General features: G+C 44.0%; 1 long non-coding RNA gene across 2 annotated transcripts; it reads left to right on the top strand.

Annotated features, from left to right (window-relative positions):
• The first annotated feature begins 2,792 nt into the window (after window positions 1-2,792).
• LOC116809593 (uncharacterized) lies at window positions 2,793-9,778 on the top strand. Of its 2 annotated transcripts, XR_009211867.1 has the most exons (4): window positions 2,793-3,164; window positions 5,717-5,827; window positions 5,930-6,135; window positions 7,379-8,047. It is a non-coding gene; the product is annotated as an uncharacterized LOC116809593 (long non-coding RNA). The 2 variants fall into 2 exon arrangements; XR_009211862.1 differs by lacking the exon at window positions 7,379-8,047 and adding an exon at window positions 9,296-9,778 and having other exon boundaries at window positions 5,717-6,135.
• Window positions 9,779-11,393: the final 1,615 nt, after the last annotated feature.

The raw sequence follows: 11,393 nt of genomic DNA, 5'->3' as shown, positions 1-11,393 counted from the left end.
ACCTGTAGGCCCATGCTTCTCAAATAGGGGACATCTACCTCCAGGGATACTCAGGGGTAAGCCAGAAAGGATGTAAATACAGTGAAAACCTTCCTTATTTCTTCCCTTGATAGTAAGCAATTCAAAATGAGTTTTGAGAAGTCCTAGAAAAGAGTTCTTTCCGTCTCAGTAGAGTGGATATCATCTCAGTGGACTTCCATCTCAATGAACTGATACCAGCTCTGTGGTCAATGCAACGCAATGCTCAGATGGGCTTGAGCTGAGTCACATGCTGCACCCCTGAGCCCTGGGGTGGGTGCCCACCCAAAGCCCAAGAGTTAAGAGAGGGGGAAGGGTGCTCTAGAGGAAAATCCAGACATGGGAACCAAGAAGGGGGAATGGCTGCCAGGTAGCCCGGCCAGCAGCTGACCCCTGCAGGTGAAAAACAGCAGGTGGACAGCTGTCCCTAGAACTGCCATTTGCAATAGAGAGCAGGCCAGGCATGAGAGAGAAAAAAATCATTTTCTTTCAGTTTTTGGTTCTTGAAATAATGAGAGGTCCAACAGAATAATGAAAGGGCTGTTTTTACAAGATAAAATCAGGTGGGAAGCTGGGGTGGGGCTGGTCCCGTCATCTCCAGCCCTTGAAATATAAACCAGCTCTCATCCTGTTTCCTCTCAGGCTCCTGGCCTGAGTAGCTTCTGGGCAAAGCCAGTGGCTTCATTGTGGTCACTGTAATTGTGCCAAGTCACGAACCTGTAGGCTGAGCCAGGAAGGCCCCAAAGCAGATAAGCCAGGTTGGCAACATGAGCGCCCCTCACCTCACATCCTGCTGCACAAATGGCTTGAGCGGGAACCACAAAGCCTGGAGCAGACTTGGCTGTGCTGCGTGCTCTTGGGAAAAGACCCAGAGCCAAGCCAAGACCACAGTCTGAAGACCCTGAGCCCCACGGAAAGGAATTATTTGTGAGGCCTCCACGTTGGGGGTGTGGTAGGGAGAGCAAGACTTTGAAATCAGAGAGCTAAAGTGGAATCCCAGTTGTACCCTCTGGGATTGTCTGGGGACAAGTGGCTTTAGCTCCGGAAATCAGCTCCCTTGCACGTAGATTGGGATGACAATGCCTGCCCTTCAAGGTTGTGAAGATTCATCAAGACCACATGAGTGAAGCACCTGGCATCGGGTGTGGCACAAAGCAGGTGCTCTGGAAATGCCAATCTGCTTAATAATAAGAAGAGAGGCCGGGAGTGGCAGCTCATGCCTGTAATCCCAGCACTTTGGGAGGCTGAGGTGGGCAGACCTCCCAAAGTACTGGGATTACAGGAGTTCGAGACCAGCTTGGCCAACATGGTAAAACTCTGTCTCTACAAAAAACACTAAAAGTTAGCCAGTGGTGGCATGTGCCTGTAATCCCAGCTACTTGGGAGGCTGAGGCAGGAGAATCGCTTGAACCGGGAGGTGGAGGTTGCAGTGAGCTGAGATCACGCCACTACACCCCAGCCTGGGCAACAGAGCCAGGCTCTGTCAAAAAAGAAGAAGAAGAAGAAAAATGAGGAGGAAGAGGGAGGAGGAGGAAGAAGGAGGAAGGAGGAAGGAGGAAGGAGATGACACCTAGGAGTAGTTACTATATACACTCAGCGCCTTCCCATTCCTTATCTCATTTAATCCCAATGACTGATGCAAGTCCCATTGTTATTCTCACCTGACAGCTGCAGACGTGGAAGCTCACAGAGGTGGAGTCATCGCCCAGGGTTACTCACCTGATGAGCAGAGAGCTGGGATTCGAACCCAGGCAGCTGGGGGCTGAGGAGGCCGAGGGAGAAGCAGCTGGTGATGAAGCCTAGAAAGGAATCAGGTCTGCTTCCTTGCTTGGCATTTGTTGCCACTGACAGCAGCCTCCCCTCAGCAAGCAAAACGTGCTCCAAACTGAGCTGCGAGTTTCTTGCAGGGTGCAGCTGCCCTCGGCTCAGTGGAGCCGGGAGGGTGAAACAGGAGTGTGAATGGTGTGAAGGACCCATTACAAATTTCCGGCTGCCATCCTAATTTTAGAGGCTTCACGTTTCAGTATGAAATGTTGTTGTTTGTGCCGCAAAACTAGGAAACAAACAGAATCGTGCCAGGAGAAACCCCCTCCCCCACCAAGTTTGATGCTATAAAAATGTCTAATGGGGAAATCTTCTCAGTGGTAAATTACCCCACTGCCTTCTTTTCCTCTCATTTTGCATCGGAAGCTGTCCTCAGTTCCTACTGGAAGATGTTCAAGGCTGGGCCAGGAGAATTCTAGAGACTTTTTCCCCGAATAGGCACCGTGTTTGTGGAGAAGTCCACTAAGAATCCCAGACTTGACATAGCCCTGGCATTAGCGGCCGCCTCACTCCCACGTGGAGTGAAAACCAGGAAGACAGCAGAAGGTGGCAAACCCACTGTCAAGAACCAGAGTGGCAATTTCTTGCCATTGTAGTGATAAATTGCTACATTGGCTGAGCTAAAAATTGTAATAATAATAACAATTAACATTTATGCAGCATGTACAATGCTCCAGTAAAATATTCTTTTAAGGTCACAATGTACCTTTATCATGATTTTGTCATAGTGTATCTACAATAATAGCAGCACTAGCTAACATTTATTGAATAATTACTGTGGTTACTTTATCCGCATCATCACATTAATCTTTAAAACTTCACAACAACGCTTTGAGCCTGGTGCTTTTATTATTCCCATTGTACAGTTAATAAAACAGGTTTATGTAGTTAGGGGCTGAGCTGGGTTGCAAACTCAGGCACGTCTGAATCCGGAGCTGGGGTTCTTACCCACTCCAGTGACTGCCTCTCAGAAAAGAACAGGGCAATGTCCATTCTCCTTTTATTTTCTTTAAGGACCTGATCATTCTAAAAGCATGTGTTCCTCTGTGTGTGTGAGTTATGTACACGTGTGTGTGTTTCCCTTTCTTTTCTCGAACTCCAGGCTCGTGACTGCTTATTTGCATGGTGTGTTACTGTCAAAGGTGGGTGAAATGTCTTCTCCACATACCCAGCTTCATTCCACTCTAGGAGTTTAACTTCTCCAACATAGTTGTGGGGTCCCTGGTGACCTCAGTTTCTCCTCTCCGCGTCATCCAGGACTTCACCTGAAGCTTGAGCTACATGTGAGGCTTCCTCTACCTTGGACAGGGCAATGGAGAGAGGTAAGTTTCTGGGACCAGAGGGGTGTTGTCTTATCCTCGGTAAAGGGAGTGCAGAGGAGGGATGGAAAGGACAGGAGAGGACTGACTTCGGAAGGGGTCAACTGGGATTGTTCCAGGCAAACCAGATTTGTGTCACTCTGCTTTGCTCCCTTCTTACAAACGGATGTGAGAATACATCTTCACCATCCCTTGGCCTGTGAGGCTGGCCCCGTTACTGAATGTGTGGAACTGAGAGGTGCACTGAGTAGAAGCAGTAACAGGCAGCAGGTGCTTAACTGTTGGCTGGCTTTTTCTTGGCTTTTTCCTCTCACTCATTGAAGGTGCAATGCCTTTTCTTGATACTGGATCATTTCTTCTGTAACTACCAAGTTTTGTAGATTTGCCTCCTGGAATCTATGATGTTTCTGTGAGATTCCTCCTTCAATGAAATGAGGGATAATTAAGTAGCCTGCTGCATCCAACCTTGGCCTGCCTTCCTGTGAGATGTCTACATGTGCCTGTGCACACACACACCCGCACACACACAGGCACGCACACACACGTGCATCCACACATCCATGCATGCACACACACACATATATAGGTGTAAAGTTTAGTTACATTGGAATTATTTACTTGTTTTCAGAACACTAATTGTAAATATGTGTTTATATCACTGGGTCACTAGGACTTTCTTATTTCTGCCTAAGTACCTGAAGTTTCTGTTTCTCTATTTTTCAAAATTATTTTTAAATTAGAAAAATAATACTCAAATATAATATCATTTAAAAAACTCAAACCATACAGAAGGCACATATGGGAAAATGTGAAAAAATCCCCTTTATATAACAGATACTTCAAAACACTCATTCCCACCTACCAACCCTCTAATAATAGAATAACTTCATATTTATGCTGATGGTCCTTTTCCTATGTAGTGTAAGTTTAGTGTGCAAAAAATATCTCAAAATGTTTTTGAAAGCGCCTCTTTTCATACAAGTTTATATTCTATGAAGAGAAAATCTGCTAAATGTTTCTTCTCTATAGTACTGCCAAGTTGCTTCTCTGAGCCCTTAGACAACATTTACCCCACTTCCCCTTTGCCTTTTTGGTTGAATGTGGTTTTTGAATTGCTAATGGGTCAGGTGTGCCATAAAGGAAAGAGCCTGGGTTTTGGAGTATAACTTGGTTTGAATCCCAGTGAGATCCCTGTTTAGTCTCACAGACTGGGTAAATTGTGTTCATTCCTTCCCAGGAATCAAGGGCCAGGACTCTGCAGCCACTCTCCTGCGTGGGTTCAAATGCTACTTCCCCCTTGACTCAGTGGAAAGCTTTCATAAACCACTTGACCTCTCAGTGCCTTAGTTCCCTCACCTGTGAAATGGGGATAACAATAATGTCTCCCTCTTAGGATTGTTATGAAAGCTAAAAAGTTACTTCAATGCCTGGCACACACACAGTGAGTGTTAAATAAGCCTCAGTTGCTTTTTATTACCCTCCTATGTGTACAGAATTCACAGTGATGTAAGTCGACATGCAGGTGATAAAGATCCTGCCCCAGGGAACACAGATGGGTGCAATCAAACCGTTATTAAGCTAACAAGACAGCATGACCCTAAAGCTCCTTGCAGAAATTTTCACCACCAGGGCCCACACAAACACAGAAATAATTCTGCTCAGACTCAAAACAGAGAAGTGACCCCCAGCCCCACCTTTGTCTCATCTTCCACTCCATCCATGCATTCTTTAGATTTCAGCTGTTCTCTTCCCTCCCAGCTCTTCTATTCTCTTCATCCTCACCAGGCCAAGACCACATATTTCACACCCCTCCCACAAAACCACAGAACTACTCCCACCTCTGCCGTCTTCCCTCCTATCCACAGGGTCTATGCCTGGCCATCCGTTTGGGTCCTAAACTGATGCTTGGAGCATGTAACATCCACTAAGGAAGCTTTGTCTTAATTGCCTCCCTTGTTGATCACAATGACATTCAAAATCCTTCATCAAGGTTATCTTCAAACCCTCCCTTCAAACTCGCCTCTCCCTGTGCTCTAAACATGTCTCCCAGAATCCCTGCTCTGAGCCAACCAATTCAAGTTTCCCATGGAATGTAATTGATACGCTAGAGGGAGTTGGATGAGAACATCTTTAAAGCCTTCTGAGCCCTGTAGATCATTTGCAGACATTCTACAAAACTACAAATAGTCACCACACTTACTATGTGCTAAACATTAAGTTAATTGCCTTTGTTTTATGCACACTAGCTCCTTTAATTCTCATAATAGTTTGATGAAGGAGGTGGTATTACTATCCTGTTTTACAGACAGAAAAACTGAGTCTTGGGGAAGATAAATTGTGGATCCAAGGTTACCCAGCCAAGATGAGCAGGACTGAAACACAGACCCATATGACACTGCAGTCCCGCTCTGGGTGTCAGAAGAGTGCTGCTTCCCCCACTTCTGTTAGCCGGTGTTAAATGTTTCCAGGTTGATCCTCCGGCCTACCCTCACCCCTGTGTTTTCTTTCTAAAACACAAACAGATGAAAAATAAAGCATGAGTGCTTCTTCCCTAGGATGGCATACCAGAATCACCAGACGACAGACATTGGGGTCCCGTCGGACCCAGGAATCAGAATCTCTGCAGATAGGTATTTTGGAAGGTGCTCTGTAGATTGGCACCTCTGGTTAGAAACCTGCCCAGGGACTGGGCAAGTTGAGCCAATGGATCATATCTGGCCAGTGTTCACTGCTTTGTTGAATCACACTTAATCCTTTGGTTTTAGTAGAATCCTGCAAGTAGACTGACAGCTGCATGTTTGCAGGAAAGTTAAATATTTTGACAGTGCAGAAAAGTGCTGCATCTGGAGGGTTCTGGGTCCAGCTATAACCAGACTTGCCTGTCCTAAACAAATGGATTGACTGCTTCCGGCATCCTCACTTGACTTCTGCATGGTGACCAACATCCGGAGCTTAATTACCTGACAGCCAGGAGGTAGGGGGCAAAGGAAACCTTTTAATTTATAGTAAGAAGTGATCAGTTTCTTTTTTGGGTCTTAGTTAGAATCCAGGTGCACTTGAAACAATAAAACCTTGTATAGTTTTCTCCTATAAGAAACTTCTCAGATATTTACCAAAATCCTGGAAAAACATATATTGGTCAATATACCACAATTCCCACAAGAGGTAAATATTTACAAAATTTACTTTGGGCAGTGATGCTGCAAGAATATTAAAAGGCGTTGACTTTATCATCAAGTGAATTATTTCTTAATTTTTAAAAATTTTAATCACAATATGTTTGACAAGCTACAGCAGTAGGAAAACACCTTTGCTTTAAACAAAACTACCTTTTCTCAGCAAGAACAGTTACTAGAGTGGGAAATAAGGTTAATTCCAGTTTTATTAATAATATCTGAAATGAAATAATGTTACAACTCTCCCCTCTAACCTTGTAGCTAGACAACTTAGAATATTTATTTATTTCTCCTTCAGAGAAAATAAGAGTGGATGTTACCTTGAAGCAACATACACATTTAATTAATGAACACAAGGAAAATGATTCTGGCTGTAGTTAAATTGGGCACAAGCATGTAGGATTTAAGAGATCTGACCTTAAAAATGAAGAAAATATTATTGTAATTACTCCATTTGCTAAAAACAAATGATGTGGCATTTGAATTTAAGACTTCTATCAAAAGCAGTTGAGTGTCTCTAATCAGTTCGCACCTTTACATTTTAATGGAGTTGAGGTTGAGCCGTTGCATTTACAATTATCTAGGCTGACTTCATGCCTTTGAAATGACTTAAAAAGATTAGCATTCATGGATTATTTATTAGCTCCTCGTGAACGTATTTCCAAGAATGGAAACAACATATTGCATCAAAGTCTAGTTTCCAAGTTTAACTCTTTTAATTAACAGCATGACTGTACAATGCTGCAAAAGGCATCTCTGAAGTCACAGGACATTTTGTCATGCTTTTCCCTTCAAGTGCGTCTTTAGTAGCAGTTTTTGTTCCTTGCAAGCTCAGGGAGAATGTTGATTCCAGCCCTGGCGGCTGCCCGAGATGCCCTGTAAACACTATGGCTAGCAGAAAGCAGGCTGCTCAGGGGGGCAAGGCAGCTGATCCCAGCCTGCTGTAGCTATCACTGATAGGGAATGCCTGTCTGGGGCTCAGCAGAGAACTCAGTGACATGATGGCCCTGGCAGTTTAACCCAAACACACTTTCTGCCTAGATAACAAAAATGTCACGCCTGAGCCCCTGACAGCAACCCCAGAGGAGCTCCAGGTTTGAGGCAGCGCTGGCAGGACGTGGTCTATCTGCCATCTGAAGCCCTTCATTGCCCGCCTGGCTGTGAATCTCACCTCCTCTATAGTGGAAAACAGGCCGAACAGACCTGGCAGGCAGGTAAACAGGCCTGGCAAACCTTGCAGGGAGGGCCTAGTGCTGAAGCTAAGCCAGCCCTTTGAGTTCAAGCTCAAAGGCATGTGACGCCAGCTTTGCAGGGGAGCTAAGATTCTTCCGAGAAAAAGAATGAGAGAGAGATACGCAGCTGCAGTGGAGGACTTGGAAGAGAACAACGCCAGGGCCTGGATCCTGCAAGAATCTCCTCTGGAAAAGCAGGGGAGAGAAAAGCAAGGAAGGAAGCAGGGTCACCGCAAGTGTGGGATTTGTCTTATTAAAATCTGATACTGTGTGGCAGTTTGCTTCACTCTTGGTATAAAATGTCTGAGCTCCATGTTAAAGTAAATGTAGTAATGTAAATCTGCCTTTCCCGAGGTGAAAATAGATCCATATTATTTAAAATATGAACTGAGATAGATGACAGTTACAAACATTATACTTGTTCTTATTATAATTCTTACTAAGCTCAAGGAATAAAAACTGGGATGATGAAAAAGAAGTTCTGAACATAAGGATTGATGTTTTGGATAAAGTACAAACCAACCCAGAAATGATGAAAAGAATCTGCCCTGCCTGACTTGCTTTGTTGCTTTGCTCATGGAGAGAGCACCAATCATGCCATTTATTCATTCACTCACTCACTCGCTGGCTCATTCATTCAGCAGCTATCCAACTAGAGCTCGCTGTGAGGCAGACACTGTGCTGGGGACACACAAATCCATCAGATGTGGAGTCTGCCCTCAATGAGCTTATAATCTAATAAGAAAGAGAAGGCAAGTCCACATGTAACTATAGTACGAGGCAGGATGTAATAACTGTAAAAATGGACATGAAAGAAAATGCCACGAGGGATTGCACCTCACTAGGGGGAGGTTTTATTTGAGCTATCTTCTAATGGATGGGCAGAATTTGGACAGTGGAAGTAGTGGGGGAGGTGGTAAGGAAAATCCCAAGAATGCTTTGGTGTAGAAGGTCCAGCAATCCCTGCCTGGTTTGTTGTCTGTGTCCATGAAGGTGAAGCAGAAGAGGAGCACTTGAGTGCCTGTCTGCAAGAGCAACTGATCTGGCACCCCTGGTTTTTCTAACTGCTTCTTTCTGTGTTCTCTGGCAAGACACTTATGGGCTTTAGGCTATTTATTTTTTATTTTTTATTTTTGAGACAGAGTCTTGCTCTGTTACCCAGGCTGGAGTGCAGTGGCGTGATCTCGGCTCACTGCAACCTCTGCCTCCCGGATTCAAGCAATTCTCCTGCCTCAGCCTCCCTAGTAGCTGGGATTAAGGCACGCACCACCATGCCCAGCTAATTTTTTGTATTTTTAGTAGAGACAAGGTTTCACCATGTTGGCCAGGCTGGCCTTGAACTCCTGGCCTCAAGTGATCCGCCCAACTCGGCCTCCCGAAGTGCTGGGATTACAGGCGTGAGCCACCATGCCCAGCCGCTTTAGGCTATTTTAAAAAATGTTGTTACTATGACAAACTAACTTCTAAACAGAATTTTAATATATACAATTAGAGCAAAAAAAGTACAAATATAGGTGCATGAAGAAAAAATTAAGAAAATATCACCCATAATTCTACCATTCACTGAACATTGTGTGAGATAATCCATTAGACTTTTCTATTTATCAATCTATTTTTTAAATTAAAATTATATATTACACATGTGGTTTTATAATACGCTTTTACCATTTATATTCCAAATATCTTTCTATACTGATGGGTATATATTCTGATATGTGCTTCTTAGCCAGGCTTCTGCTGGCATCTGGTAGGTCCTCTGCAGGAGGTGGCCCCTGTGGTGTGGTCTGTGGACTGCGCAGCCCTTTCAGCTGTGCTCCTCTGTGTGTAGAGCTGAAGTAGGCCCACAGTGTGGGGAGAAGGCCCTGTAGAAGCCACAGGTGAGATACCATGAGCTGGGAGTGGGGTCACCTGGGTGGACAGTGACCTGACCTGAGGATACTGGATCTCTGAGTCCTGGGAAAAGCACAGACCAGCATTATCAGGCACAGAGTGCTTCCTTTGCTTTTAGATTGACAGACAGGATGGTAATCTCACTCACTGGGCAAAGTAGGGGAGGTGGTGACATTACTCTGTTTGTCAGGGTGACCAGCAGCCAAGGGAGGCTGTAGACACACTCAGGGGAGATGAGCACAGCCACCTCCTAGAATGAGGATTTTTGATGTTTGCTTGAATGTTTTAATTGTGATAAAATAAACATAACATAAAATGTTCTATCATGACCATTTTTGAGTATACAGTTCAGTAGCATTGTATATTCACATTCTGGTGCAACCAATCTCCAAAACATATCAACTTGCAAAACTAAAACTCTGAATAGTACCCATTAAACAACTCCCTATTCCCATTCCCCTAGTTCCTGGCAACCACCACTCTGCTTTCTGTTTTTAATGAGTTCGATTACTCTAGATACCTCATATAAGTGGAATCATACTGTATTTGTCTTTCTTGTCTAGCTTATTTTACTTAGCATAATGTCCTCAAGGTTCATTCATGGTGAAGCATGTCTCAGAATTTCTTTCCTTTTTAAGGCTGAATATATTCCATTGAATGGCATATTAGTCCATTCTCATGCTGTTAATAAAGACATACCCAAGACTGGGTAATTTATAAAGGAAAGAGGTTAAATGGACTCACAGTTCCAGAAGCCTCACAATCGTGGCAGAAGGCAAACGAGGAGCAAAGTCACGTCTTACATGGCGGTAGGCAAGAGGGCGTGTGCAGGGGATTTCCCCTTTATAAAACCATCAGATCTTGTGAGACTTATTTACTATTATGAGGCCAGTATGGGAAAGACCTGCTCCCATGATTCAATTACTTCCCGCCAGGTCCCTCCCATGACACCTGAGAATTATGGTAGCTACAATTCAAGATGAGATTTGAGTGGGGACACAGCCAAACCATATTAAATGGAGATACGACATTTTGTTTATTCATGCATCCATCGATGGATTTGGGTTGGGCTTCCACCTTTTGGCTACAGTGAAGAGTGCTGGTATGAACATGTGTGTGTACAAATATCTCCTTGAGACCTTGCCTTCAATTCTTTTTGATGCATACTCAGAAGTGAAATTGCTCAATCATATGGTAATAGAAGCATAGAATCTATAGAATCATTTGGTAAATGAATTTAAAGTAATTTTAATTTATAATTTTTGAGCAACCACCCACTGTTTTCCATAATAGCTACACCATTTTACATTCCCACCAACAGTGCTCAAGGGCTCCAATTTCCCCATATCCTTGCTGACACTAGTAATTTTTTGGTTTTTGGGTCATAGTCATCCTAATGGGTGTGAGGTGATATCTCACTGTGGTTTTGATATGAATTTTCCTAACCTAGAACCAGTCCTATAGAGGAAGTGGAAGTAGCTCTGCAAGGTAGAGCCAGGCCCAGAGGCCAAGATGAAGGAATTGAGTTCAAGCCATAGCTTTGAGGTTGACTCCTAACCTGACACAACTCCATCAACGTCTCACTTTTCTCAACCATGCAATCAAGGATGCTAACGCCATCCTACCTCTGTTTTCTGTATCACTACTAAGCAGCATTGCACTAATTTCCAAGGAAAACAAAGCTAATAACTTTGTTCCCAAGAGCCAGAGCCATATGTAAACAGGAGGCACTCTGGGCAACTTGTCAAGGATCTACCTAAACACCCACAGAACAAGGCAGGACCCTGAAGTCACATCCCAGCTAATATTATCAGCAGCTCACTCTAAATCTTTCAGTGACATCTATATTAAAATATAATCCACTCTGAACCCAGTACTTATCAGTTTATCTGCACCATGAGCCCAACCATATGTCTCCACTTTTTGCCTCTTCA

This window comes from Hylobates moloch, unplaced genomic scaffold, assembly GCF_009828535.3.
Source record: "Hylobates moloch isolate HMO894 unplaced genomic scaffold, HMol_V3 SCAFFOLD_1, whole genome shotgun sequence".
In the NCBI taxonomy this organism is placed as follows: Eukaryota; Metazoa; Chordata; class Mammalia; order Primates; family Hylobatidae; genus Hylobates; species Hylobates moloch.
Note: the sequence above shows the minus strand (reverse complement) of the source record. Positions and strands in the feature narration are given on the sequence as shown.